Genomic DNA, 6,859 nt, shown 5'->3' on the forward strand with positions numbered 1-6,859 from the left:
CTGGAGAAATTTCGATTTAGCCGGCAGCCGATTTGTTAGCCGTTTTTAGCCGATTTTGCTATTTGCCTTGTTTTCTTAAAATTCAAATATATATGTTTCCATTTTTGACTAAGCGATCCAAAATCTGTTACAGATGCCTACTAGCCTTATCGCGGAGAAAATTTTCATGTCAGGCAGGGTTATACAAAATTGGGCCGATTTCGCTTATTTTTATTTTAAACGAATATGTATATATTTTTTCTAAAGAAGGCCGTAGTCGTTTGTGTTTGGATATAGTGCCAACACATAGAAGAAATATTACAAGTATTGTGTTCCCAGATAGCGCATATTCAATTATGCCTTAATTACAAAACATCATTGTTGCACACGCTTAAAGGTTTAAGGTAAGGGAAAAATTGATATTTTCAAGCACAATCTACACATATGTATTTTTTTAAACAAACGTTTTTGCTGAGAACTTGTTATGGGTTACTGTTCGCCGCACCAATATATAAATACTTTATTCTTCGGCGTATAGCGCACCCGGTAGTCACCATCTAATAATTTTTCTAGAGCGTACGCAACACCAAAACTGCATGGAAGGTCTGCCATTTTGGCGATAGCTGTGTTCCTTGCGGACAGCTGTCGTTGGTTGTCACTAGCTCCTGCAGGTTCGTTTGGTTATTTTTGTTTGTTAAGAAACACTTTCCAGCGGAGGCTAGTGATAGTTTGTGACAGTAGTCTGTAACTGCCCCTCCTTACAGCATGCAATTTATAACTTGACACATAGGCTAGAATGTGAGCACCATATATACCAGGGCTTATATCTTGGCATCTATTGCGGTAACTTACTGGTTTGACAGCTACGTTTTCCTTGCACACAAAACTTTCGGGCGGCAACATTATCCATATTTTGACATACGTGTGTTACTGAAATTGTCCAAATTTACATCTATTTTATAATTTGCAAGTAACGTAGGTTTTCTGCGGGTTTTATCAGCTTCCAATTTGATTCCCCCTCTTTATTACCGCCCCACCATATTAGGTGTATACGCATTTAGAAGCTGTCAAACCTTACCTAGCCCCATGAGCTAGGTAAAATTCTGACGAGAAATGTCAATTTTTGATTCTGATCAGTCAAAAACCTCTTTTCTATCAATTGGCACGGCCCATGAAAGCAGAAAGTGAGATGTTTTCCATTTAAACGCTTATCGCTATGTACTTGGATGTCAAATAGCCTATTTTCTAAATTCTATATTTTTTGGTGGTTAAGCCCGGTAAAAATACTCCCGAAACGCTGATGTCAAGATATAATGGCCCGCACAAATTTTGCCCTGATATAACTGATATCTAGTAACCAAAGAGATAGCTGAACAACAATAAGGTTTATCCTGTGAAGACGGCCAGTGAAGAGCAAAGCTGTTGAATGGCTGCTCTCCAACCGGTTCGGATTTGTATAGCTGGGGCATGGAAACCCCGGACAGTCTCGAACATTCTTATTTTTGACATTCTCCTTTGCACTGCGGCAAATTCCAAATGGGAAAATAACGGAATTGTTCCAATTGCCGCAGAGTCCGTTATTTTTCCATAATTTCCCGCATTGCAAAGCTATAAAAACCCGCTGACAACACCACAGTCGTAAACTTTTGAATGTGACAAGTGTCGGTGCTAAACAGATGGTGCTAGTGAAGAAAAAAAGAACCCATAACTAACAAAAATTAATTCAATAGAAAGGGAAACTTAATTTAAACTTCAACTTCAGTGCGTTCCTAAAGGGTGTAGCTAATAACCTGTGAAAGTGAAAAGTGAGACAAATTTGTAATACAAAGGGCGAACCTACTCGGGATACAACGAAAACTAAGCGCTCGTATATTCAGCGGAAGGTGCAGCGTGCCTTCTTCCTTTTATTGGGCCCGGCAAACTTGGTCGATTTGGGCGAGACGACGGTACAGCCATCAACCAACAGAAAACAGCATCCAGGAGAGTACCATAGCTTAGCAAAATCCTTTATTGCACCGGCAAGACAAACACCGGCGAGTCGGTGAACCGGCACCGTTCACACAACAGCACTGGCAACGTAACCACACCGGTAAGTCAGCACCACCGGCAAGAGCACCGGTAAGTCCAAAACCAGCGAATCGACAACCGGGGTAAGCGCCCGGGTAGAACCAGCAACCGGGGTAAGCACCGGGGTAACCAGCGCGCCAGAGCGCCAGCGACCGCCCAAGGAGTGGCATCTCAATAACTGCACAAAGAGCGGTACACCAGCAACCACCTAAGGAGCGGCCATCAGCAACCGGGGTAAGCACCCGGGTCAACACAGCGACCACCCAAGGAGCGGCACCCACAGCAACCGCCTAAGGAGCGGTACCTCAGCGACCGCATAGGGAGCGGCAACACAGCGGCTGTCAGAGCGGCACCTCAGCAACCGCCTAAGGAGCAGCACCAGCGACCGCGGAAGCGGTAAACACAACCGGGGTAAGCACCCGGGCCAACCAGCAACCGCCCAAGGAGCGGCATCTCAATAACCGCACAAAGAGCGGAACACCAGCGACCGCCTAAAAGGGCGGCACCCAACAACCGCCCACGGAGCGGCACCTCAGCAACCGGGGTAAGCACCCGGGTAACCAGAGAGCCAGCGACCGCCCAAGGAGCGGCAACTCAGTGACCACCTAGGGAGCGGCACCAGCAACCACCAACAACAACAACCAGCCAGACCACATCGGCTGCCACAGCAACGGCAACGACAGCAGCTACCAACAACAACAACACCAGCAACCGGGATAAGCACCCGGGTCAAACCAGCAGCAACAACCACAGCAGGGCCCCTATCACTGGCCTGCTACATGAACCGCCTACAACAACAGCAACAGCAGTGCCCACCAAGACCTGCTGCAACAAGGGTGAGTCCTTCGGGCCCGAAACTTAATTCAAAGAAATTACAATTTTTTTATAACGTAAAAAGTAAGCTGTAAACTATAGAGAGGAAATAAGAGAAGAAACAAGAAATTTTAAAATTAGAATTCTTGAAAAAAAGATTAAAAAATTAAAAAAAAAAAACAATCCTAAAAAAATAAATGTAAAAGAAAAAGCTTAGAGGAAATCTAATAATAAGAACAAAACGAAATTTTCACAGAAAAATTTTGTATTCACCAAGGTGTGATTGGATTTGACATCGCTCTCAGAAGAACCATACTACAAAGCCAAATAGAATTTTTTTATGAATTTTAAATCGCTTGCTTATATTGCTTTAGGCATAATAGTACCTTAAAAGAAAGCCTACCTGAGTTTCCAATCACACCTTCTTTAATACACCTGGTATATACATATACCTATATGTACATGTGAATGCCTATATACACATGTATACATGAGATATATACCTAGGTATATATGTGAAATAGAAATTAGGGTTAACGACGAAAAATATATATACACATTTAAATAAGGTGACAGGTAATAAGATCAACGGAAATAAGGTCAATTGACTTTATTTCCCACCCTGGTGCGAAATAAAGTCAATTGACATTATTACCTTTTTAAAAACGAAATAAAATCCATTGACATTATTTCTCTTTCAAGCATTAAATTTGCTTAGCTCCGCGGCGGCCCGCGACAGCGCGCCATACCGCGCGCGCCGCGCTCGCGCCCCGCGTGCCCCGCGCTCGCGCCCCGCGTGCCCCGCGCCACCGGCGCGCACACCACGTCACGCTACGCCGCGGCCCCCCTTCTCCGTCTCCCGCCGTGCTGTAACGCAGGTAGATTTATTTTTTGTATACGTTGAAATAAAATTTTTATATATTTTAAACATCGGGGGCTTATATTCAATAAAATACCCTCTATCTGCACACTTTTCACAAAGATGAGATTCTGATATAAAAATCCACCTAAGCTTTAACTGCCATCAGTGATATTAATGCTACCTTATATAACGACAGGTAATAAGTCCCAGATGGTTTCTAAAATCACAAATTAGTTTTTGTGCAAATTGCAGATATAGGGTATTAATGAATTCAAGCCCTCGATATTTCACATTTTTATATTTGTAAGTTATTAGAAGCAGGGATGCCAACTTGGCTCAAACCGTGCCATTTGTCCCTATTTTACTTCAAATGGCACTTAATTTTTCACTAATGGCACTATTGTAAAAAAATAACATTTCAATACATTTTTGTGAAATCCTTTGCGTGCACTTCTTTTTCTCAACTAAAATTTTCAAATTTATAAAGGCTATTCAACTGGGTTATCTTATTTTATGATTGCACTTTTGTTTGGAAAATGTAGCTTTATTTTATTGCTAAATATGAATGATTAAATGGAATGACACCTTTTTTGGCACTTTTGTTTTTCTATGTGGCACATTTTGGCACTTTTTTATCCTCAATATGGCACCTCATAACTAAGGATAGTTACCAGCCCTGATTGGAAGATTTCTGCTGTGGTTTGGGGCAACAACTTGTCTGCAGTAAAAAAGCATATAATTTGTGTTTAAAAAGTGTGTGAAAACCAATTAATTAACTTATATGATCTCGGTTCCGATATTAAATAATCAATAATTGTTTATACCCGTATTTTGGCACATTGGCTCGTTGAATGTGCCATCTAATAAATAGTGTCGTCATTCTCCTTAGCTGCTTTAAAATGATGTCGTCACAAATTGCTCGCGGAGACATGAATACCGTGTAAGAAAATTCTTTTTCTATAATTGTTTCCTTATAGAAAGGTTGGTTTCGTTTCCACCTTAGACATTCCGAATTCGTTCAAAATATGCTAATTTAAATCACAGAATTCTTTCAGTGTTCCTCCGGGGTTTTTGAACATGGACTGTTTCTTCAATTTAATAGTGTTCGCTTTATTTTTGTGCAAACGAAACATGTTTTGCAAGTTATGGATCATTTCTACACTCTATCTTCAAATATTTCTCGTATTCCAGCTGTGCGCAGGCGTTTAGTTTTTCGCATCGTGTTTTTACATATTCGTAATTTAAATTTTTTTAATAAAATCAAATGGTTGTAGTTCATGATTGTGTGTGGATTAATATCACAACACTGAGGATTTGGCAATAACCTTTTTCATCTATTAAATACCACACTTACGGGCCATTGTTTATTGTAAGAACAACATTTTTTTTTATGAATCGACATACTTTAAGCATTGTTGACGCTATTTCCATTTGAATGAGGAAATAACGTCAATGACTTTATTTCAAAATTTTTGTTGACTTTATTTTGCTTTTGAAAAGGTAATAATGTCAATTGACTCTATTTTGCACCAGGGTGGGAAATAAAGTCAATTGACCTTATTTCCATTGACCTTATTACCTGTCACCTTAAATAAATAAATAAAATTAATTTAAAATTTAATTTAATTAAATCAACATAAATTGAATTAAATTAAAATAAAATGAAATAAACTACAATTTATTAGTAGACATTTCAAATAAAATAAGTTAAAATAAAAGTTTAACGAAAAATTCAACTATAAAAAAAGAAAAGGAAAAAAATTAAATAAATACTAAATTATAATAAAGAAATGGCCACAATAATAATATAATAATAATATAAACAATTAAAATGAATTCGTGAAAATATAAAACGAAAACCAAAACGCAATACCAACATAAGATAGAAAAATTAGAAAATTAAAAGAAAATAGAAATAATACCTTAAAACGAAAATAAAACCCGAACCTAAACTTAACTAGGCTTAACTCAGTTTACTTTCCCAAATTAAATTGAATTAACTTACCTTAACATACTTATCCTAAATATACCTACTTAATTCCTTCCGCCATGAAGTATCAAAATACCGTCTCTGGTGATAATCAAACAATTTCTAACATGTTCGCTCAGTTTTTTAAATCCAATTCCTTTTAAACTAAGTCCAATTAACTCAATACATAACCCTATAATATCTCCCGATGATGTTTTAGTTTACCTGAAGTCCTTAAAGCAGTCTTTTAGTTATGCTCCTGACCAGATCCCCACTTGTTTTCTTAGAAATTGTACTGATTATCTCTATGAGCCGTTAACAGCCTTATTTAATTTGTCTCTTAAAGAGGGCGTTTTTCCAACTGTATGGAAGGAATCGTTCATAACCCCCTTACATAAAAGCGGTAGCAGGTCCTCAGTGGAGAACTACCGGGGCATAGCTAAGCTCTCTGCAATTCCTAAATTATTTGAAGCAATTATAACAAATCGGTTGACGCATTCTATCACTTCAAGCATTTCATATAGTCAACATGGATTTTGCAAGGGCAAATCAACTTCTACAAATTTACTTCAATTAACATCCTATATCTCAAAAGCATTTAGTGAGAGCAAAACTGTTGATGTTATATATACTGATTTCAGTAAAGCATTTGACAAAGTGTGCCACTCGTTGCTCATCTATAAACTTGGTCTTCTTGGTCTTCCACCTAATTTTCTACGTTGGATCTCTTCATACCTCTATGATAGATCACAAAGAGTATTGTTTAAAAATACTATCTCTGATGTCATTGATGTTACTTCAGGAGTCCCTCAGGGTAGCCACCTAGGCCCGATTCTGTTCTTGCTTTTTATAAACGATATTTCTACAGATATAAAATTCTCCAAAATTTTAATGTATGCAGATGATGTAAAACTTTATAAATCGTACGTTTCAATTGAAGAAAGGTCTTTGCTACAATCAGACTTAAATAGCATGGCTTACTGGTGTAAAGTAAATCTTATGCCTCTAAATCTTAAGAAATGTAAAGTAATGTGCTTCTCGCGAAGAGCTGTTCTGCCAGTTTCTTATATAATAGGTAACCATAACCTGGAACAGGTATACAATTTTGTGGACCTTAGTATCACAATGGATCCTAAGCTTAATTTTAATCTTCACATTAATGTGACAGT

The sequence above is a fragment of the Rhagoletis pomonella genome, unplaced genomic scaffold (assembly GCF_013731165.1).
Source record: "Rhagoletis pomonella isolate Grant_MI unplaced genomic scaffold, Rhpom_1.0 Rhpom_scaffold_00003, whole genome shotgun sequence".
Taxonomy (NCBI): domain Eukaryota; kingdom Metazoa; phylum Arthropoda; class Insecta; order Diptera; family Tephritidae; genus Rhagoletis; species Rhagoletis pomonella.